The sequence below is a fragment of the Zingiber officinale genome, chromosome 7B, assembly GCF_018446385.1.
Source record: "Zingiber officinale cultivar Zhangliang chromosome 7B, Zo_v1.1, whole genome shotgun sequence".
In the NCBI taxonomy this organism is placed as follows: domain Eukaryota; kingdom Viridiplantae; phylum Streptophyta; class Magnoliopsida; order Zingiberales; family Zingiberaceae; genus Zingiber; species Zingiber officinale.
This window is the reverse complement of record NC_055999.1, coordinates 45,122,696-45,146,870: the sequence shown is the minus strand read 5'-3', so window position 1 is coordinate 45,146,870 and position 24,175 is coordinate 45,122,696. Positions and strand designations below refer to the sequence as shown.

At 38.1% G+C, this 24,175-nt stretch overlaps 1 non-coding gene across 1 annotated transcript; it reads left to right on the top strand.

Annotated features, from left to right (window-relative positions):
• Window positions 1-14,678: 14,678 nt before the first annotated feature.
• Window positions 14,679-14,785, top strand: LOC122007465. The gene has a single exon (XR_006118961.1). It is a non-coding gene; the product is annotated as a small nucleolar RNA R71 (small nucleolar RNA).
• Window positions 14,786-24,175: the final 9,390 nt, after the last annotated feature.

Here is a 24,175-nt window from a genome sequence, read left to right as displayed (position 1 = left end):
AGATAACTTTCACCAAGATTTTCTAAAAGTATTTTAAAATGATTTTCAAACCCAATTTTCAAGCATATTCCTTGGGCTAAATACACATGACTTGTGCACTAGCTTTCCCAATGATTGGATAACACATAATCTATGTATTTTTATGAAATCAAAACTCAAAAAGAAGTACTAAATCAATATCTTGAGTTTTTTTCATCCTTCTAACATCTCACTCGTATCTAATGTTCACTAAAACATATACAAGTCAAGTTATGGTCTTTGTGAGATGTAGATATTAGTTTTTCCCTAATTTATGAGATCATGCATATCTGTCTAGGCATTTTAAAAATTGATTATCCACCTAGGATTGTTACGAACCGCAAGTGCACAGTTACATCATCAGTAATACAAAAGATTATTGATCCCACAGGGACTGTTGATTAAATACTAGTTAACATTGCACAGCGAATTATCTAGACAATCTAAAATGGTTTACAAATGCTAGAGAGAAAGAAAAGAGAGGAGAGTGAGTAAAAATGTAAGTGAATAAAGGGGAATAGATACTAGGATTTGGGTTTCGTTGTGATGCTAGTTAATGTCCCTATGCATTGTTCATCTCCCTAACTCCATGCTTACACTCGTGTAGGAGTTCTAACTAGAGTTCGATACAACCCCGCGAAGATTGCACAGAAGATTCTATCCAAGTTCTAACACCATTAAATAGAAGAGGTAATTTAGGAAGTCCGATTATAAGGCTATCCTTCTGTCACAAGGGCCCTCGCTCCACATTCCTAGATTACACAAGTCACTTTCTAACGGTAGATTAATGTAATTAAGTAGAAGAGTTAATTTAGGAAGTCCGATTATAGGGCTATCCTTCTATCACCAGGGCCCTCGGTCCACGTTCCAAGATTACACATATCGCTTCCTAACATTAATTTAGGAGAACCCTCTAAACTCTAATTAATTTTCCTAATAAAGAATTGATCCCCGTTTCAAGGAAATGCCATAGAAAGTAACGGATACCTTCTATCACAAGGTCCTATGGTCATACAATCCAAGATGTTTCCTCTACATGGTGATCTAAACCCTTCATCTACATGGATTGACCTCACACACATTTCGTCAAACACATACAAGGTACAACACACAAGATGACGATATAAATACTTCATTGCATAGGAAAATGTCCAAATACATAGTTCATGCATCACAACTACTTCCTACATCCTAAATCTAGAGATCTACTCCATAGCAAAGGAAATACAGCCAAAGACGAAGAAAGAAATAAACTACAACCCAATACAAAGAAGTATAGAGAGGAGAGTGCTTATCCTTGAAGCATGGCGTCCTTGGAGGTGTTCCCTTGCTCTGGAGGTGGATGGATCAACGAAGATGTGGTTTCTAGGGCCTTCCCAATGGGGAGAACCCTTCCCCAAGCAATGGGGAAGAGCCCCAAGCCAAAGATGGATGAAAAAGAGAGAAAACCCCCTTTTATAGGCTTAGACATGGGTCATGACATGGCCCGTCCACACGGCCATGTGGCCCACACAGCCATGTCTTGTTTCTTCTATGGACTAGTGACATGGCCATGTGGTCCACAAGGCCATGACTTAATCCTTGCATGACCCATGACATGGCTTTGCATGGCTATGTCTCATTGCAACATCTTTTAGACCATCAAGATGGGTATTTCTATGATTAAAGTCTTCACTAAGGTTGTATATCTTGAAGTTATCTACATTTTTATATAAAGAACAACAATGACTCCAATCGAGCACAAAGTTATGCCTATTTTAGTTTTAGTCTGTAGTGCTAAAAATTTCACACGGCTTTCACACGGTAGTGTGGATTCCACACGGCCTCCACACGGTCGTGTGGTTTCCACACGGCCAGAACATGGGAAAACTTAGTTTTCTCATGCCCATGTGAGTTCCACATGTTGGAATGTATACTAAAAGCCTAGCTTTTTGTATAAACATATATTTAGAAATAAGAATCACATTGGTCAATATCTACATTTATATGCTAAGTGTAGTTGTTCAATTAATTTATATTATAGATAACATGGTGTGTGGTGTCACACACAGAAGATCATGTAATCAATTCCTTATAAATTATAAACAGTAGCTTACGACTGAGATGGAAGGGAAAAACCATTAGAATAGTCGTAGTGTAATTAAGTATTAGTTTATCTTGACTGATAAATTACACTAGTACACTATAAGTGTATTGACCAGGACCATTTGAGGTAGTTTCTTTTTATACTGACTAAATAAAAGAACAATACCTCTGTTATTATGGAAGTATGTGCTCTTAATCCTAATATAATAACAAGCACATATACTTAATATTTATTTCTTTGATTTATCAAAGGGTGTGATTTAGTTCGATAAATCAATAGGCCCGATAAGTTGGGAAATGATATTACTTATAGTGTGAGTTATTGATTATAGAAGGAAACTATGTCCTAGTAATCTAGGTTGATAATGTCCCCTAGAGGAGTTCATAAGGATTGTCATGTTAAACCCTTCAAGTGGACTTAGTCCGACATGACGATAAAGTTGAGTGGTACTACTCTTGGACTAAGAAATTAATTAAAGTGAGTTGTCAGTAACACATTTAATTAGTGGGCATTCGACATCTTAAACACATGGAGATTAACACACTCATAATAAGAAGGAGCCCAAAATGTAATTTGGGATTGGTGCGGTAGTTCAATAATAATTCTTTAGTAGTATGAATTATTATTGATGAAATTAAGTTGGGTGTTCGGGGCGAACACGAGAAGCTTAATTTCATCAGGAGACCAAAACTAATTCCTCCTCTCGGTCCCTATCGTAGCCTCTTATTTATAAAGTATTATATCCACCCTTACCCACCTTCTTACCTATCCTAATGGGCCGGCCAAGCAAGCTTGGAGCCCAAGCTTGGGCCGCCCAAGTAAAAGGATTAAGCCAAGTTAAGTGACCGGCCATGGCTTGGAGCCCAAGCTTGATTGGTCGGCCATATTAAAAGGGGTTTTATTTTTATTTAAAATCTTTTCTTAATGTGGATATCATGATTTTAAAAGAGAGTTTAAAATTTGAATCTTTCCTTTTATAGCTTTCTACAAAAGATTAAGAAAAATTTGATATCTTTCCTTATTTGTAGATTAAAAGAAAGATTTTAATTTAGATAAAACTTTCCTTTTTTGTAACCATGTTCATGATTTAAAAAGAGAGTTGTAAAATTAAATATTTCCTTTTATAATTTTCTACAAAAGATTAAGAAAAGATTTTATATCTTTCCTTATTTGTAGATTGAAAGGAAGATTTTAATTTTATAGAAAACTTTTCTTTTTTGGAAATCATCCACATGTTTTAATAGAGAGATTTTAATTTATAAAATTCCTTTTATAACCAACCATGAAGGGAAAAATTATTAGAGAAATTTTTATAAAAATTTCCGGAAACAAATTAGGAAGTTTTAATTCTTGTGTTATTAAAACTTTCCTTGTTGGGAGCTTGAAGGTGGCCGACCACTTGATTCATGAAAATGAATTTGTTTTTAATCTTTTAAATTTTCCTTTTCATGGCAAAGAAATTAAGGAAGTTTTTATTTAAATTTTCCTTATTTGCCAAGACCAAAGAATATAAAAGAGGGGGTAGGGGTGTCTTCATGAAAAAAGAACTCTATTCTATTTTTCCTCCCTCTCTTCCTTGGTGATGGCCGACCATTGTTTCTAGCTCTTCTCTTTTTCTCTTCCTCTTTTGTGTCCAGTGGCATCAACACAAGAAGGAGTCCTTGGTGGTCGGTTCTAGCTAGGAGAAGAAGGAGAGAAAGGAGGTTTTGTTTCTAGCATCCCTTGGAGATTGGTGGTAGTGGCCGAACCTCTACATCCTTAGAGGAGCTTTGGTCGCCGAAACTTGGTGAAGGAAGAAGAAGGACTTGGGTGGTTCTCATCTCGGTAGATTGTTGCCCACACAACGTTCGAGATAAGAAGAGGAATATGGTAGAAGATCAAGAGGTCGTTTCATACAAGGAAAGGTATAACTAGTAATTATTTCCGCATCATACTAGTTTTTCCTTTGTATGAACTCCAAACACAAGAGGCATATGATTCTAGATTTTTGGATTAGATATTCGAAGTTGTGTTTTTTTATTTTTCCGATCTTGTGATTCGATTATTCTTTTTGGTTAAACCTAATGTTATTTTAGGAAATTAAATATTGAATTTCGTTAAGAGGCTTTGTTGAGGCAGTGGTGGATGCTCCCATACCAAAGAAGGTCATGTGCCTCGTCATGTTTGACCTGGGAGCCAATTTTTGAAATAAATATTTAATTGAATTTGTAACATAGGTATATTTGGATCAATAGTGTTAAGTTCCGCTTACGATCCAAGTCTAAACCATTAAGAACAAATAAGTTAAATTTGGAATCAATAATGTTAAGTTCCGTTTGCGATTCTGTATTTAATTTCTAAAGAACATAATAGGTTGTTAGGAAAGGTTCGGCACTTGTACAAAATTTTTGTACAGTGAAACCGGTACGATCTTCCTAGGACCAACCAACAATTGGTATCAGAGCTAGGGTTTGCCTCTGTGTGTTTGGTTTTCAGTTTAATTATGCACATGTCATACATAATTTAGGCAGGATAATAGTAGGATGTGCTAACTCTGTGGTTGCAGGCTCCAACTATTATGGCTTATAGATGTTGTGTGCGATTGGACCCTTGGACATGCTAAGGGCATTTTATTGTGTGTGCATGATTGTATTTAACTAATACAGCAGGAGCTGTTTTAGCCCTAGGATTTTACATTTATGTTCGATCTAGACTTGATGTACATTCCCTTGTGGAATATAGGATCGATGTATGTAAAATTTTATTTTATTTTTGTCGCAGATCATATCCTTACGAGGCGTGGTGCTACTTGAGGACCAGAGGTGCAGCAGAAAAGTAAGCTTGATGGACCCGACGACTTGAACCCTAGGGCGGGAGCACACGGAGAATAGTGATGGAAGAAGCCATAATAGTTGGAAAATTAATTTCCATATTTATTGCTTTTATTTACTGTGATGTGTGTGTATATGATGTATGCTTGCATATTTGAAATTCCTCACCTTAAATAACTAAGTGGGAGAGGAATATTTAGATAAATTCCACGGTCTCCATTACTGGTTTGTAAGTGATGCGACAAACTTGTGTGTTGGCTCTGAGTGCCTCCCTCCCCATCGGATGAGTTTGTTTGTGGATCACTAGATCAAACTTCCATTTTGGATGACTATAGGAAATTAATTAGGAGCATGTGATCTTCCCCATAGGAAGGGGCACAATCTTATTTAATGGACTTAGTGTCAAGTAATGGTATACACTTAGGCACATCTAATAGTATCCTCCCCATCGGAGTCACTGCTATTATTTGTGTGACCAAAGGAAAACCAACTATTAATTTGTCACAAAGATAGGTTGACAAGATAATAAAATTAAAACCCCCTCTTATAAATGTTGAGATTTTGTATACGTCCATACTATCGTGGCATACAAAATTCACGGTGTTTAAGGTAATTTTATTTGTCAAGTTTATAAGATAATAAAATTAATAGGTAAAACCCCTCTTACAAATGTTTGGATTTGTATACGTCCACACTATCGTGGCATGCAAAATTCACGGTGTTTGAGGTAATTTTATTTGTCATAAAGATAGATTGACAAGGTTATTAATGGGTAAAATCCTCCTCTTACAAATGTTTGATTTTGTATACGTCCACACTATCGTGGCATACAAAATTCATGGGGATTTTAAGGTGTTGGTCTTGACCAAATATTTTTGTTATTCTTAGGATTTCAAATGTTTGTCAATCACCTAGTTGTTATACTATAGAATAGACTTAGTAGTCCCAATTAAGATTAGAAATAAGACTTGGGCATTAAGATGGACTGTCCTTTTAGAACTAAGAATAATATAGGTGTATTTTATTCATTAGTTGCTGAAACATGTTTAGTGGTGTTATCTACTGGTACCTGGTGTGTAGATACGGGAGCCACTAATCATGTCTGCAATTCATTGCAGGGTTCTAGGAAACCCGACAACTATATGAAAGGGAAAACACCGTCTACATGGGCACTACTACAAAAGTAGCAGCTGTTGAGTGGGAGATATTTATCTTCTGATAGGAATAAAATATAGATTTTAAGAAATTAACTTTACGTGCCAAGTTTAGAAAGAACTAGTTTTCAGTTTCCAAACTATTTAAAGAACTTGATATTCTGCCTCTTTTAATAACAAAGTTGTTATTAAGAAAAAGAGGAAAGTTATCTGTTCTGGTACATTAGTTGGCAATTTATAAATCCAATAACTCCCACGATGCAACAAATGGAAATTAATAGCATATCTTCTAACTCTAATAAGAGAAAGCAACTTTCGGAAATGAACCAATCATATCTTTGACATCTAAGGCTGGGTTATATTAACTTGAGTAGGATTCAAAGGATAATAGCCGATGAACTTTTGGGTTCATTAGTAGTGGAAATCTTTCCAACCTGCGAGTCTTACTTGGAAGGAAAAATAACCAAGAAGCTTTTTAAGTCTAAGGGGTATAGAGCCAAAGAGGTGTTGGAATTGGTTCATTCTGATTTGTGAGGACCTATGACTATCCAGGCAAGAGGTGGTTTCGAATATTTCGTCTCTTTTATAGACGACTATTCGAGATACGGGTATATTTACTTGATGCGCCTCAAGTCTAAATACTTTGATAAGTTCAAAGAGTACAGGGCTGATGCGGAGAAACGTTAAGGTAAAAGTATCAAGACACTGCGGTGAAATCGTAGTGGCGAGTACCTCTTAGGAGAGTTTAGGAGACACTTATCAGAAGTCGGGATTAAATCCCAACTGACTTCACCTGGTACACCCCAACAGAATGGTGTGATAGCAAGAAGGTATAGGACTCTTATAGAAATAATTAGATCGATGATGAGTTATTACCAAATTCGTTTTGAGGATATACTCTGGAAATGGAAGTGAACATAGTATCTTCTAAATAAGAACCCTCTACTCCCATAGAATTGTAGAATGGGCGTAAGCCTAGTCTAAAGCATATTCAAATTTGGGGAAGTCCAACACATGTACTGAAGGGAGACATTGATAAGTTGGAATTAAGAACAAGAGTTCACTTGTTTATGGGTTATCCTAGAGAAACGAAAGGAGGTTTATAGTCCTAAAATTAGAAGGTCATTGTTAGCACCAATGCCTGATTTTTAGAAAAGGACTATGTAATGAACCACAAGTCCATAAGTAAATTTGTTCTTAAGGAAATAATAAAGGACATGTCTAATCTAGTATCAACTGTACAAGATGAGATATCACAAGAAACTGCAACATGTATCACAAATGATACACAATTGGACAAAGTGCCTCGTCGTAGTGGGAGGGTTGTTAGGCAACCAGAAAGATTCATGTTTTGGGAGAGGTTTTGGACTTGATCCCTGGTGAACATGAACCTGATTCCCGGACATATGATGAAGCACTTCAAGATAAAGATACAGTATCTTGGCAAAGAGCAATGAATATTGAAATAGAATCTATGTATTCTGGGAGCTTATAGAACCACCAAATGGTGTAAAAGCTATTAGGTGAAAATAAGTCTACAATAGAAAAAGAGGGGTAGACAGAAAGGTGGAAACTTTCAAAGTAAGGCTTGTTGAAAAAGGAAACCTTTTACCAGTAGTCATGCTTAAGTCTATCCGGATTCTTGTATCTATTATTGCTCATATTGATTATGAGATTTGGCAAGTGGATGTCAAGACAGCTTTCCTTAATGGAAGTCTTGAAGAAAGCATCCATATAAAGCAATCAGAGGGGTTCATTGCAAAGGGTAAAGAGCATCTAGTATGTAAGCTCAATTGGTCTATTTATGGACCGAAGCAAAGCTTCAAGGTCTTGGAACATCCGGTTTAATGAAGTAATTCAGACCTATGGATTTATTCAGTGTCCGAATGAGTTTTTTGTATACAAGAAGTGTGATGGAAACGTGGTGGTATTTCTTGTACTATACGTAGATGATATTTTTGGTAGTTGGAAACAATATCAAAGTGTTGTCGGAAGTAAGGGTATGGTTATCCAAACAATTCGATATGAATGACTTGGGAGAGTGCGCATATATTCTCGAGATCAAAGGGATCACAAGAAAAGAATATTGTGCTTATCCCGAGCTTCATACTATCCTAGCTCATTTAAGCATGCAAGACTCCATGAAAGATTTTTCTACCTTTTGTGCATGGAGAATCTTTATCTAAAGAGATGTCTCCGAAGACATCAAAATAGATAGAGGACATGAAGGCAGTTCCTTATGCTTCGGCTATCGGAAGCCTAATGTATGAAATGCTGTGTACGAGACTGGATATCTGTTTTACCCAGGGCATAGTTAGCAGATATCAAAGTAACCCAAGATCGAAACACTAGACTGCCGTAAAGCATATATTAAAGTACCTTAAAGGGACTAGAGATTATATACTAGTTTACAAGGCAGATAATTTGATCCCTGTGGGTTACACGGATTTTGACTTCCAATCAGATAGGGACAATAGTAAATTGACCTCGGGGTTTTGTGTTTACTTTAGGAAGTGGAGCCATAACAATGGAGGAGTGTTAAGCATAGATGCTTTTCGGACTCCGCCATGCAAGCTGAGTATATGGCAACCTCTAAGGCAACCATAGAAGCTGAATGGCTCAGAAACTTCATGATGGACTTAGACATGATTTCTGGTTTGCCCAAAATTATTACAATTTATTAAAATAATAATGGTGCAGCAGTAAACTCGAAGAAACCATAAGTCCATAAGGCAAGTAAACACAATAGAGTGCAAGTACCACCCAATACGAGACATCGTATAATGAGGAGAAGTTGTTGCCGCCTAGATTACATCAAGTGATAACCTGGAAGATCCTTTCACTAAGGTCCTTAAGACAAGAGCTTTTGATGGACATGTTGAAGGGTTGGGAATCAGATGGATGGCAGAATATATGGCAGCATAGTCTTTTAGTATAAGTGGGAGATTGTTGGAATGTATACTAAAAGCCTAGCTTTTTGTATAAAGATATATTTAGAAATAAGAATCACATTGGTCAATATCTACATTTATATGCTAAGTGTAGTTGTTTAATTAATTTATATTGTAGATAACATGGTGTGTGGTGTCACACACAAAAGATCATGTTATCAATTCCTTATAAATTATAAACAGTAGCTCACGACTGAGATGGAAAGGAACAAACCATTAGAATAGTCGTAGTGTAATTAAGTATTAGCTTATCTTGACTGATAAATTATACTAGTACACTATGAGTATATTGAGCAGGACCATTTGAGTTAGTTTCTTTTTATACTGATTAAATAAAAGAACAATACCTCTGTTATTATGGAAGTGTGTGCTCTTAATCCTAATATAATAACAAGCACATATACTTAATACTTATTTCTTTAATTTATCAAAGGGTGTGATTTAGTTTGATAAATCAATAGGCCCGATAAGTTGGGAAATGATATTACTTATAGTGTGTGTTGTTGATTATAGAAGGAAACTGTGTCCTAGTAATCAAGGTTGATAATGTCCCCAAGAGGAGCTCATAAGGATTGTCATGTTAAACCCTGTAGGTGGACTTAGTCCGACATGACGATAAGGTTGAGTGGTACTACTCTTGGACTAAGAAATTAATTAAAGTGAGTTGTCAGTAACTCATTTAATTATTGGACATTCGACATCTTAAACACAGGGAGATTCCAAAACGTAATTTGGGATTGGTGTGGTAGTTCAATAATAATTCTTTAGTGGTATGAATTATTATTGATGAAATTAAGTTGGGTGTTCAGGGCGAACACGGGAAGCTTAATTTCATCGGGAGACCAAAACCAATTTCTCCTCTCTGTCCCTATCGTAGCTTCTTATTTATAAAGTATTATATCCACCCTTACTCACCTTCTTACCTATCCTAATGGGGCTGGCCAAGCAAGCTTGGAGCCCAAGCTTGGGCTGGCCAAGTAAAAGGATTAAGCTAAGTTAAGTGACCGGCCATGGCTTGGAGCCCAAGCTTGATTGGCTGGCTAGATTAAAAGGGGTTTTATTTTTATTTAAAATCTTTTATTAATGTGGATATCATGATTTTAAAAGAGAGTTTAAATTTTAAATCTTTCCTTTTATAGCTTTCTACGAAAGATTAAGAAAAGATTTGATATCTTTCCTTATTTGTAGATTAAAATGAAGATTTTAATTTTGATAAAACTTTCCTTTTTTGTAACCATGTTCATGATTTAAAAAGAGAATTTTAAAATTAAATATTTTCTTTTATAAGTTTCTACAAAAGATTAAGAAAAGATTTGATATCTTTCCTTATTTGTAGATTGAAAGGAAGATTTTAATTTTAGAGAAAACTTTCCTTTTTTGGAAATCAACCACATGTTTTAATAGAGAGATTTTAATTTATAAAATTCCTTTTATAACCAACCATGAAGGGAAAAATTATTAGAGAAATTTTTATTAAAATTTCCGGAAATAAATTAGAAGTTTTAATTCTTGTGTTATTAAAACTTTCCATGTTGGGAGCTTGAAGGTGGTCAGCCACTTGATTCATGAAAAGGAATTTGTTTTTAAACTTTTAAATTTTCCTTTTCATGGAAAATAAATTAAGGAAGTTTTTATTTAAATTTTCCTTATTTGCCAAGACCAAGGAATATAAAAGAGGGGGTAGGGGTGCCTTCATGAAAAAATAACTCCATTTTATTTTTCCTCCCTCTCTTCCTTGGTGATGGTCGGCCATTGTTTCTAGCTCTTCTCTTTTTCTCTTCCTCTTTTGTGGTTGGCGGCATCAACACAAGAAGGAGTCCTTGGTCGTCGGTTCTAGCTTGGAGAAGAAGGAGAGAAAGGAGGTTTTGTTTCTAGCATCCCTTGGAGCTTGGTGGTGGTGGCCAAACCTCTACATCCTTGGAGGAGCTTTGGTGGCCGAAACTTGGGGAGGAAGAAGAAGGGATTGGGTGGTTCTCATCTCGGTAGATCGTTGCCCACACAATGTCCGAGATAAGAAGAGGAATATGGTAGAAGATCAAGAGGTCATTGCATACAAAGAAAGGTATAACTAGTAATTATATCCGCATCATACTAGTTTTTCCTTTGTATGAACTCCAAACACAAGAGGCATATGATTCTAGATTTTTGGATTAGATATTCGAAGTTGTATTTTTTTATTTTTTCGATCTTGTGATTCGATTGTTCTTTTTGGTAAACCTAATGTTATTTTAGGAAATTAAATATTGAATTTCGTTAAGAGGCTTTGTCGTGGCAGTGGTGGATGCTCCCATACCCATGAAGGCCATGTGCCTCGCCATGTTTGACCTGGGAGCCAATTTCCGAAATAAATATTTAATTGAATTTGTAACATAGGTAGATTTGGATCAATAGTATTAAGTTCCGCTTGCGATCCAAGTCTAAACCATTAAGAACAGATAAGTTAAATTTGGAATCAATAATGTTAAGTTCTGTTTGTGATTCTGAATTTAATTTCTAAAGAACACAATAGGTTGTTAGGAAAGGTTTGGCACTTGTACAAAATTTTTGTACAGTGGAACCGGTACGATCTTCCTAGGGCCAACCAACACCACATGGCCCGGACACTTTGGAAGCTTTAGACTCCATTTAAACTCCGTTTTTACTCCAAATTGCATCCTATCAATCAAAACAAACAAAGAGTAGATCTCCAAATAGAATATAATGGAAGAATGACATTATAATGAAATAGGGTGTAATAAACATAGATTATTCTAATGAAATACAAGTAGATGTGCGTTAAAGTATGCATAAAAATATATATAATCTACGCACATCACACCCCCAGACTTAAACCTTTGCTTGTCCTCAATCAAAACCCACAATCTAGATTTATGTGCGTAGATGTCATGTAATAATCCCTAATTAATCAATATAAACCTATCATATAGTTTCATTGATGAGCATGATACAAAAATTACTTGAGTGTGGCCTAAATAGAAGTTATCTGTGCTCAGTGCGATAAGTGGCTTAACTTTCTCAAGTGTCAATATCTAAGCCTAGTCAATTTTTCATTTAACCACATTCCTCATACTTCCGGCGATAAGCACTTACCTGCCACACGTAAGGTTTGTTCCCCACAAAAATGTTATGCATCGCCTACACAAGGTCTCAAAGGAATACTCGTTATCAAGAGAAACATAGCATTTATTTCCCCAGTAACCTAACTCGATCTCAAAGGGGTGAATTACTAGTTTCCACTCACGATAACTATTTTTTATCCCTTATTTTTTTTTCTTTCTTTGAATGCTTGCAAAGTATCAAACTTGAACAAACCTTCATTCATTTTTTTAGGGATTGATTTTTTGAAATGAGATTGCATGATCTGAGTTTATCCAGTCACCAAAATATAATTGAGAAGTCACCATAAAAGCAAAAGTACTAGTCTGATTCTATGAATCATGACTATTTTCAAAAATATCTACCATCAAAGTCAAGCATAATGTGAAGAGAACCTGAAACTAGGCCAACATTCAAATTCTTCTAGTAATAACAATGCTCACTTCATGCTACTATGGATAGGAAAACATAGATCAATAGACATACTAGCATACCAAATCACACAACATAAATATCTAGATGAAACATGCTAGTATTTTACATTAAGGAACAAACAATCATGATATGATGAATGATGCAATTAGGAAAATTTTCAAAAAGAAGTGTGCAAAACTAAGAAATATGACAAACACTAACCTAAACCCAAACATCCCCCCAAACTTAAACTTGTCATTGTCCCAATGAAAACTAGAAATGGAATGTGGAGGAGATTTATGAAGTTTAGAGAAGTTACCAAGTGATGAGCTCCAAATGGTTGACATTCATGTTTTGAAGATACTTCCCTATATGTGAATTTCACTCCTCCACAACATTAAATCCTACAAAAATAAGATAGACTAGAAAAATTAAGTAAAGGGCATGATTTATTATGAATAAAGAAACTAAAAAGGAATTTGAAGGAAACTAAACTAAAATGAAAATAAGATTGAACTTGGGTTGCCTCGCAAGAAACGCTTGTTTAAGGTCATTAGCTCGACCACCTCATTAGATTCATCTAAATCTCACTCTTGGAGGGGTAAGATATTTCAACACCCTCGTACCAAGGACTCTTATTATGGAGGGTGCTTTCAATATAGAAGTTAAAAAGTGAAGTATTGCTCTCTCCATCCTAGTCTTCTTTGAAGTTCTTTCAGGTGGTCGAAGATGGTTCAGATTTAGCTTCCAATTATAGGCCCCATGAAAATCTGCACACCCAAAAGAAAAACATACCTCCCATATACAAGTTAAATAAGTAAGAACCAAAACCATATCAAGTTTAGTAAAGCGGTTATGAGTAATGGAATCACATTCAATAAAATCAAGCATAGGTACACAAGAAGTACTAACCTTGCATTGTCGAAAGGTACCTGAAAGTTCCAAACCAGTGGATGTGACTTCTTTTGAATCAAATAATGGCTCTGGCTCTAGCTCAGGTGTTGGTGCTACCAAAGGTGGTGATTCTTGAGACTTAGCCATATCTACATGAGTCCCTACACATTGGTCCATAACATGTTCAACCCTTACAATTCTCATAGTCTCTAAGAGTTGTGTGGATAAAGGAGGTGATTCTTGATATGCTGCTTCCACAACACTGCTCCCTACACTTCCTTTCATAACATCATCATCAACACAAACATCAAAAAATAAACCAACATCTATATCCTTAGTAGGAGAATCTACTACAGCAGGATCATTGACTTCATTTGCATTTTTAATTTGATCTACCTCATTACATTCATCATCTGAAAATTTAATTTCACCATAATCCCCTGTAAAGCTAGAAGGTAGATCTGAAAACTTATTATCCACTACATTATCATCACAATCCTTATATAAAAAGTCTTCATCTTTATATACATCCTAAAATATGCACTCAACCGTATTAGAATCATAGAAATTTTTAAAGTCTTTGTTTTCATTGACCTTCACTGGCATTTGTGGAAAAGGAACCCTTAGTGAAGGTCTTGGGAATAATTGAACTTCCTTTTTCCCATATTCCCTTTGAACTTGCGGAGGAGGTCCAACTTGATTATCCAGTGTTGGTGTGATCAATCGTTGAGGGAAAGGTACTTGTGGCTTTTGGGAACTTCTTGGAGTAATAGAACTGAGTTCTTGAGGTCTTCTATTATTCTTCTCCTCAATTCTGTACAAGTCCATTTTCAGAAGTTCTTCATGATTCTTGTCACTTCTCAACTTAATAACATTACCATTTTTACTAGATCTTGTATGTATAGGAGGGGGATCATGTTTGAACCATTTTTAAACTATGCTATCAATCTTTGCCTCCAACTGTTTGGGCCCCACATTCTGTAACTGGAGATTTTCAAAACACTTGGATGGGTGAATAACATTTTGTTTGATAGGCTCTTTAGCATTTATAGCTTGCACTTCTTGAATTTTTTAGGGAAATTCCATCCAACTTTTGTTCGATCATTTATGGAGGTTCAATATCACTTGATCAATTAATGTATATGCTTCGTCCACACTCTTGTTCATGAAAGAACCACCAGCTGATGAATCTAACAAACACTTATCTGAGAAAGAAATTCCCCTATAGAATATGTGCAGGGTTAGCCATTTTTCCAAACCATGATGAGGGAACTGTCTTTGTAGACTCTTGAATCTATCTCATGCTTCAAATAGTAATTCTCCATCTTCTTGAGCAAAATTTGTGATGCAATTGTTAGGACCAAAAGTAGCTAGAGGGGGGGTGAATAGCTCGTCGCGTTCGCTTGTTGCTCGGCGTTGCTTGTTTCTTCAAAGATGTGCAGCGGAAATACAAAGAAAACAATCACACAACGCTAACACGGTTGGTTTACTTGGTATCCACCTCACAAGAGGTGACTAATCCAAGGATCCACACCAACACACACACCCTCCACTAATAAAACTCTTCTTTATGGTAACTACAAAGGGCGGAGAAGCCCTACAAGACTCAATACAAGAAGAGAGGGAAAGGATACAAGAAATACAAGCTTACAAGCTTACAATGAGTATAAACCCTAACCCTAGCTTCCCTTCTTGGCTTTGATCCGCCTCTTGACTTGGAGAACTTCCAAGATCCTTCAAGAACTGGCGATCTGAGCTTTGTGAGTGCTGTGGAGGAGCTGACGAGAGATCTGGAGTGAATCGGAGAAGAGATTACGAAAACAACGTTCGCCTGCGACTATAAACCCGACGCAATGGTCGGATCCCGATCGATTCTAATGTTCTCAATCGATCGGGGAGGCTTTGGATCGATCCACGGATCGATCCAGAGCGCCTCTGATCGATCCACGGATCGATCCAGCGCATATCGATCGATTCACCGATCGATTGAGACATCTGGATCGATCCACGGATCGATCCAGAGACTCTCTGTTCGCTAGAAAAGGCCTGGATCGATCCAGATCCTGGATCGATCCACTGATCGATCCAACACTTGGTTTTTGCCCAAAACCAAGTTCCAAGCCTCTCAAACCAACATCCGGTCAACCTTGACCTGTTGGTACATCATGCCTAGCATCTGGTCACTCCTTTGACCTGCTAGGACTTCCCACCAAGTGTCTGGTCAATCCCTTTGACCCACTTGGCCTTTTCTATTCATGCCAAGTATCTGGTCACTCCCTTGACCTACTTGGACTTCCATCAGATGTCTGGTCAATCCCTTTGACCTATTTGTATTTCCTCGTGCCAAGTATCCAGTCAATCCTTTGACCTACTTGGACTTCCCAACACCAGATGTCCGATCATCCTTGATCCATCTGGATTTTCCCTTGCCTGGCTTCACTCACCAGGACTTTCACCTAGCTTCACTCACTAGGATTTTCCATCTGCCTAGCTTCACTCACTAGGTCTTTCACCTGGCTTCACTCACCAGGACTTTCACCTAGCTTCACTCACTAGGGTTTTCCATCTGCCTAGCTTCACTCACTAGGACTTTCCTTCTGCCTGGCTTCACTCACCAGGACTTCCATTCTACCTAACATCCCAGTTAGGACTTCCCAGTCAAGCATCCGGTCAACCTTGACCTACTTGACTCATCTTCAATCAATTTCTTATTGTCAAACATCTAAACCCAAACCAAGACTCAGCTTGGTCAACCAGGTCAACCTTGACCTGAGGGATGTTGCACCAACAATCTCCCCCTTTTTGATGTTTGACAATACCACAATAACACTTACAATACCACATGTAAGTTAGGCTAATCCTATAGCCTCAATCTTCATGTCACTAGGTAATGAACACATAAATTAAGCTCTTCATTCTCCCCCTAAGAGGGCACACTCCCTCTAGGTAATGAAAGCCTAACTTACACCCATTCACAGGTCCTTTCATTCTCCCCCTATTGGCACACATCAACCCATCTTTGGGCATACATCAACTCATGCCCCAATTTTGGATACACATCAACAAATCCATTTGTTAACGACTCTCCCCCTGAAGAGTTGCTCATCGTTGTTCACAACATCACTCGTTGTGATCAACACGATAAAGAAGGTCTCATACCCTTCATTTATCCTTAACTTCTTCCTCAATGTAGACAAATACCCAACCTTGAGCATTTTCTAACCTCTTGAGTTCCCACTTAAAATAATGAGGATATCCACTCCCCATTTCAAGTTCAAAAGCTCATCCATGAGCATTTTCTTTAAAGAAGGTTAACCACCTTCCAAGGTTCATGAAAAATAATTTTCATGCCTTTAAAGAGTCCCTCCCCCTAAAGACATGGTAGTAACTTCTGTCATTGCACCAACAATGACTTGGAATCCCTAACCCTTTAGGAAACCCAAATTTAGAAGTTTTGAGGTTCAAATATTCAAAATTTGAAACAAACCTCAACCTAAACTTCAACTTAGCCTTCCTTAACCAATCCATCCTTGTTTTCCACACGAAAACACCCGTTTTATGTATACAAATGTATTTTTAGGGGTTTGGAATGGTTACCTAGACTAAAATAGGTTTAGAGTGCTGAAATCAGACCTTCCCAGCCAAAATCAGCGTCCTGGATCGATTGGAGTTGGGTTCCAATCGATTCAACCTATTTGAATCGATCCACTGATCGATTCAGGATGTGTGGATCGATCGGCTGATCGATCTAGCGAGCTTCTGCTCGCAAGAGTTGCCTTCTGAATCGATCCACGGATCGATTCAGGCACTCCAATCGATCCATGGATCGATCGGAGCTCTGATAGTTGCTGAAATTCAAAATCAGCCAACTTCAGAAACCCCTAGAAAATTCTACAAAAATCCAAAAATCATGAAATTTCGTGTAGACATTATTTAGGGCATACTTAATCATGGAAAAATAGTTTTCTATGAAAATACTTCATATTTTCAAAGATTGACACAAACTTGAAAACTTGCAAAAACTTTAGCGTTTTCTTCAAGTTTGTGTCTAACTATTCAATGGTGATTACTATCAAAAGATAGCCTTCACCAAGGTTTTCCAAAAACATTTTAAAAACATTTTCAAAACCAATATCCCATCATGTTCCTTGGGCATAATGCACATGACTTGTACATTAGCTTTCCCAATGATTGGGAAAACACATAACTATGTGTTTTGATGAACCTAAAACTCAAAAGAATGCACTAAATCAACATCTTGAGTTTTGTTCATCTTCCTAACATCTCACTTGTATCTAATGTGCACTAAAGCACATACAAGTCACCTTATAGTCTTTGTGAGATGTAGATTTTGGTTTTGCCCTAATCTGGGGATCATGCATGTCTATCTAGGCATTTTAAAGATATTAGACATCCACCTAGGATGTCACTTGTTAATAAGTGTTGTTAAACGCCATTAGTCCTTAATTACAAGGAAATAAACTAATGCATGATAATGTTATGGCATACATCAAAATAAAATAACTTTCAAAAGAAAGATTCCTATAACTACATGATGTATGAATGTTATGACATGGTATTTTTGGATTTTTCATAACAAAAAATGAATGCAAAAATAGACATGATGTCATGACATATAATGGGCAAACAATCATGGCAAGATTTAGCATAAATAAAATATACCTAGATTAACTATCTAAGTATCCTTAAAACCTTAGCTAAACTTACAACTTAAACCTAGTTTGCCCTAAAGTGCTTCAAGAAAATGCCAAAGCCTAAATTGGCATTTCTAATTCCCTTGATTAATTTATGCCAGTCGAAATTAAGCATATCCTCAAATGTTGGCATACTTCATTTTTCCACAAGAGTAGCACTTAAATCAAGGCCCGGAGTGCCTTAAAATTTCTAAGAGAATACCAAAATCCCAACTTGGTATTTCTCTAGGTTTTCCCAATTTATGCCTTTTTAAGATAAAATCAATTTTCCACCATTAGGCACATTTTACTCTTTCAAGGAGTAAATAATAATTCCATTTCATTTTCAAAGGTTAACAAAAACCTTGAAAATGCTCCTTGAGTGTCAATTTCCTCAAAGTTGGGTTAACTACCCTTCTAATCGGAGTTGACACTCTCTAACCCATCTATGGGGTAGAGAAGATGCTCCTAGGAACCCAACACCTATTGGTGCTCCTTGGATGCTCTAGGTACTCACTAGGGATAACTTCCCTAGATACCTTCCTAGTGACCTTGTTGAGCTTCTTAGAAGCCTTGGTCACATTTTCTAGGTCAACTCTAGGGATAGCCTCCCTTGTGACCTTGTTTGTGACTTTCTTAGACTTCTTAGAAGCCTTAGTCACATTTATTGCAAAAACACTCTTAGGGATGACCTCCTTAGTATTTTTGACTTGCCCACTAGACCTAGGGTTTGTTCCATAACTATATGGAACCCTATGATAACTAGGCACATCCTTCTTAGCCTTTGGTTTGTATCCCAAACCTCTATTGCTATTGGATAGCTTTGATTTTCCTAACCCTAAGTTATGCTCATTTTGCCCTAATAGGATATTTTTCATCCTTTTTAGGGTCTTTTCCATTTTATCAAGTCTTGACCTCAAGACTTGATTTTCTGTCATTAAGTCCTTAGGTCTTGATCCATGAGCATTTTTGTTTCTAGGCTTGTATCTAAAATCCTTAGAATTATTGCCTAGATTTTTACCTACATCCCTAACCTTAGGTGTAGTAGTCTTGGCATGTAGGGCCACATGCTTTTCCTTAAAGCCCTCATGCTTCCTATTCTTATGGTAAATTGCATTAAAATGATAAAACTTAGAACTATCATGCTTTTTACCATAATGTAAAGGGGTAGGCTCAATAAAAGATACCTTCTTCTTTACCTTGGAGGCTCCCCCTTGACTAGTGCCTCCTTGAGCCTTGACCACCTTCTTCCCCTTGGGGCATTGACTTCGGTAATGCCCCTTTTGATTGCAAGAGAAGCATATAATATGCTCCTTGCTCTTCTTTGTGTTAGGGGTGATCTCCTTGGGCTTCACCTTGCCTCTTTGTGCCACTTGGCCCTTCTTCTTGGCCAATTTAGGGCACTTGCTCTTGTAGTGCCCATGTTCCCTACACTCAAAGCATATAATATGATTTTTATTATTAATTGAAATATTTATACCTTTGCTTGTAGGGGTGGCATCTTTTCCTTTGGATCCGGAGGTAAAAGCTTCCTCTTGATCGGACCTTGATTCTCCTCCATTTGATTTTTCTTGACTTGTGGAGGTAGAATCTTCTTCCTCCTCTTCGTCTCTTGACCCGGATGTAGAAGCTTCTCCTTCTTCTTGATCTGGCGTCACCAAGGATTGCTCCCCCTCAATCCTAGAGGTGGAGGCTTCATCATCTTGAATATGAAACAAGGAGTATGCTCCCTCCTTGTTCCCTTCGTTGCATTCCCTTGAGGATGAAGCTTCTAGGATTTCCTCTTCTTCGAAGGTTGAGCATCTCTCAACCTCGGAGTCCTCCTCTTGGTCTTGCTCCAAAGAGTCACCCTCTCTGGATTCTTCATGATCTTGTACAGTGGAGGGGATCTCTTCATGAAGCTTGTCCAATTTGCTCCATAATTCCTTTGCATCTTCAAATTCTCCAATTTTGCAAAGGATGGTGCTTGGCAATAAATTGACCAAAAGCTTGGTCACTTTGTCATTGGCCTCGCACCTTTGGACTTGATCTTGGCTCCACTTGCTCCTCTTGAGAACTTTGCCCTTTGAATTTCTTGGAGCCTTGAAGCCTTCCATTAGAGCAAACCATTGCTCTATCTCCATCATAAGAAAATTTTCGATTCTTGATTTCCAAGAATCGAAGCTTGTGGATGTGTACAGTGGAGCCACCCTTGTGTCAAATCCAAGTCCATCTTGGAATTGCATCTTGAAGTTGAGCTTGATAAAGTCTTGAACTTGAAGAATTTGCTCCAACTTCTTCACCCTCTAGCTTTTCTTGTTATGCTTGACCCTTCCGGCGATGATTCCGGTGAAGAGCGGCCTCGCTCTGATACCACTTGTTAGGACCAAAAGTAGCTAGAGGGGGGGTGAATAGCTCGTCGCGTTCGCTTGTTGCTCGGCGTTGCTTGTTTCTTCAAAGATGTGCAGCGGAAATACAAAGAAACAATCACACAACGCTAACACGGTTGGTTTACTTGGTATCCACCTCACAAGAGGTGACTAATCCAAGGATCCACACCAACACACACACCCTCCACTAATAAAACTCTCCTTTATGGTAACTACCAAGGGCGGAGAAGCCCTACAAGACTCAATACAAGAAGAGAGGGAAAGGATACAAGAAATACAAGCTTACAAGCTTACAATGAGTATAAACCCTAACCCTAGCTTCCCTTCTTGGCTTTGATCCGCCTCTTGACTTGGAGAACTTCCAAGATCCTTCAAGAACTGGCGATCTGAGCTTTGTGAGTGCTGTGGAGGAGCTGGCGAGAGATCTGGAGTGAATCGGAGAAGAGATTACGAAAACAACATTCGCCTGCGGCTATAAACCCGACGCAACGGTCGGATCCCGATCGATTCGAATGTTCCCAATCGATCGGGGAGGCTTTGGATCGATCCACGGATCGATCCAGAGCGCCTCTGTGCTCTGGGAAAAGCACCTAGATCGATCCACGGATCGATCCAGCGCTTATCGCGTGAAGCAGCATCGTCCCGATCGATTCACTGATCGATTGAGACATCTGGATCGATCCACGGATCGATCCAGAGGCTCTCTGTTCGCTAGAAAAGGCCTGGATCGATCCACTGATCGATCCAGATTCTGGATCGATCCACTGATCGATCCAACACTTGGTTTTTGCCCAAAACCAAGTTCCAAGCCTCTCAAACCAACATCCGGTCAACCTTGACCTGTTGGTACATCATGCCTAGCATCTGGTCACTCCTTTGACCTGCTAGGACTTCCCACCAAGTGTCTGGTCAATCCCTTTGACCCACTTGGACTTTTCTATTCATGCCAAGTATCTGGTCACTCCCTTGACCTACTTGGACTTCCATCAGATGTCTGGTCAATCCCTTTGACCTATCTGTATTTCCTCGTGCCAAGTATCCAGTCAATCCTTTGACCTACTTGGACTTCCCAACACCAGATGTCCGATCATCCTTGATCCATCTGGATTTTCCCTTGCCTGGCTTCACTCACCAGGACTTTCACCTAGCTTCACTCACTAGGGTTTTCCATCTGCCTAGCTTCACTCACTAGGTCTTTCACCTGGCTTCACTCACCAGGACTTTCACCTAGCTTCACTCACTAGGGTTTTCCATCTGCCTAGCTTCACTCACTAGGACTTTCCTTCTGCCTGGCTTCACTCACCAGGACTTCCATTCTACCTAACATCCCAGTTAGGACTTCCCAGTCAAGCATCCGGTCAACCTTGACCTACTTGACTCATCTTCAATCAATTTCTTATTGTCAAACATCTAAACTCAAACCAAGACTCAGCTTGGTCAACCAGGTCAACCTTGACCTGAGGGATGTTGCACCAACAGCAATTCCTCATATACACTGTTCTGCTTAGAGGGAAAAATGATTCAGAAATTGCTGCTCCAATTATTTTTAACTTGTGATGCTTTGATGATGGAGAAAATTAAACTAAGTCTTTGTTCGATCTTTAATACTGAAAGGAAATGCCATCAATCGAATTGCATCTGCTGAGACACCCTCACAGTTTACCATATCACAAAGCCTAAGGAATTCTTCAAGATGGAAATATGAGTTTTCTGATATTTCTCCTCCAAATTTGTGACCTTGTATCATGGTGATTAAATCTAAGTCTAGTTGGAGACTCTCTGCTTTGATATGAGGTTGCACAATCGGAGATAAAAATCTTACAGAATAGGTGCAGAAAATTCTCTCAAAGGCCTGCTTAACATGTTAGTGCTTATGATATCTTAAAAAATTACAAGAAAAACAAAAAATGCATAATTAAAGAAAAGAAAGAAAATGCATAATAAAAACTAGAAAGAAAATGCAAAAAGAAAAAGAAAAATATCTAAAATAGCTCATATGCTAATCAACTAATGCTAATCGAAAACAGTCCCCGGCAACGGCGCCAAAAACTTGTTACGAACCGTGAGTGCATGGTTACGTCGTCAGTAATACAAAAGATTATTGATCCCACAGGGACTGTTGATTAAGCACTAGTTAACTTTACACAGCGTATTATCTAGACAATCTAAAATGGTTCACAAATGCTAGAGAGAAAGAAAAGAGAGGAGAGAGAGTAAAAAGCGTAAGTGAATGAAGGGGAATAGATACTAGGATTTGAGTTTCATTGCGATGCTAGTTAATGCCCCTATGCATTGTTCATCTCCCTAACTTCATGCTTACACTCGTGTAGGAGTTCTAACTAGAGTTCGATACAACCCTGCGAAGATTGTACCGAAGTCTCTACCCAAGTTCTAACGTCATTAAGTAGAAGAGGCAATTTAGGAAGTTCGATTATAGGGCTATCCTTCTGTCACAAGGGCCCTCGGTCCACGTTCCTAGATTACACAAGTCACTTTCTAAAAGCAGATTAATGTAATTAAGTAGAAGAGGTAATTTAGGAAGTCCGATTATAGGGCTATCCTTCTATCACCAGGACCCTTGGTCCACGTTCCTAGATTACACAGATCACTTCTTAACATTAATTTAGGAGAACCCTCTAAACTCTAATTAGTTTTCCTAATAAAGAATTGATCCCCGTTTCAAGGAAATGGCATAGAAAGTAACGGATACCTTCTATCACAAGGTCCTATGGTCTTACAATCTAAGGCTCTTCCTCTACATGGTGATCTAAACCCTACATCTACATGGATTGACCTCACACACATTTCGTCAAATACATACAAGGCACAACACACATAGATGATGATATAAACACTTCATTACATAGGAAAATGTCTAAATACATAGTTCATGCATCACAACTACATCCTACATCCAAGATCTAGAGATCTACTCCATAGCAAAGGAAATACAACCAAAGACAAATAAAGAAGCAAACTACAACCCAATACAAAGAAGTAGAGAGAGGAGAGTGCTTATCCTTGAAGCGTGGCATCCTTAGAGGCATTCCCTTGCTCCAGAGGTGGACGGATAAGCGAAGATGTGGTTTCTAGGGCCTCCCCAAAGGGGAGAACCCTTCCCCAAGCAATGGGGAAGAGCCCCAAGCCAAAGATGGATGAAAAGGAGAACAAAACCCCTTTTATAGGCTTAGACATGGGTCATGACATGACCTATCCACACGGTCGTGTGGCCCACACGACCATGTCTTATTTCTTCTCTGGTCTAGTGACACGGCCATGTGATCCACACAGCCATGACATGACCCTTGCATGACCCCTAACATGGCTCTACATGGCTATGTCTCATTGCAACAGCTTTTGGACTATCAAGATGGGGTTTTCTCTAGTTGAAGTCTCAGTAAAGTTGTATATCTTGAAGTTATCAACATTTTGATATAAAGAATAGCCCATAACTCCAACCAAGGATAAATTTATGGTCATTTTAGTTTCAGTCTGCAGTGTTAAAAATTCCACACGGCTTTCACACGGCTGTGCGAATTGCACACGGCCTCCACACGACCCCCACACAGCCTCTGTAGGGATCTAGTGTGCTAAACACGTAGAAAGTGCAGTGGAAAAATTAACTAGATCCTCTCCCAGAAGATTCATGCACAGGATAAAACTACATATACTATGTTTTACATGAGAAG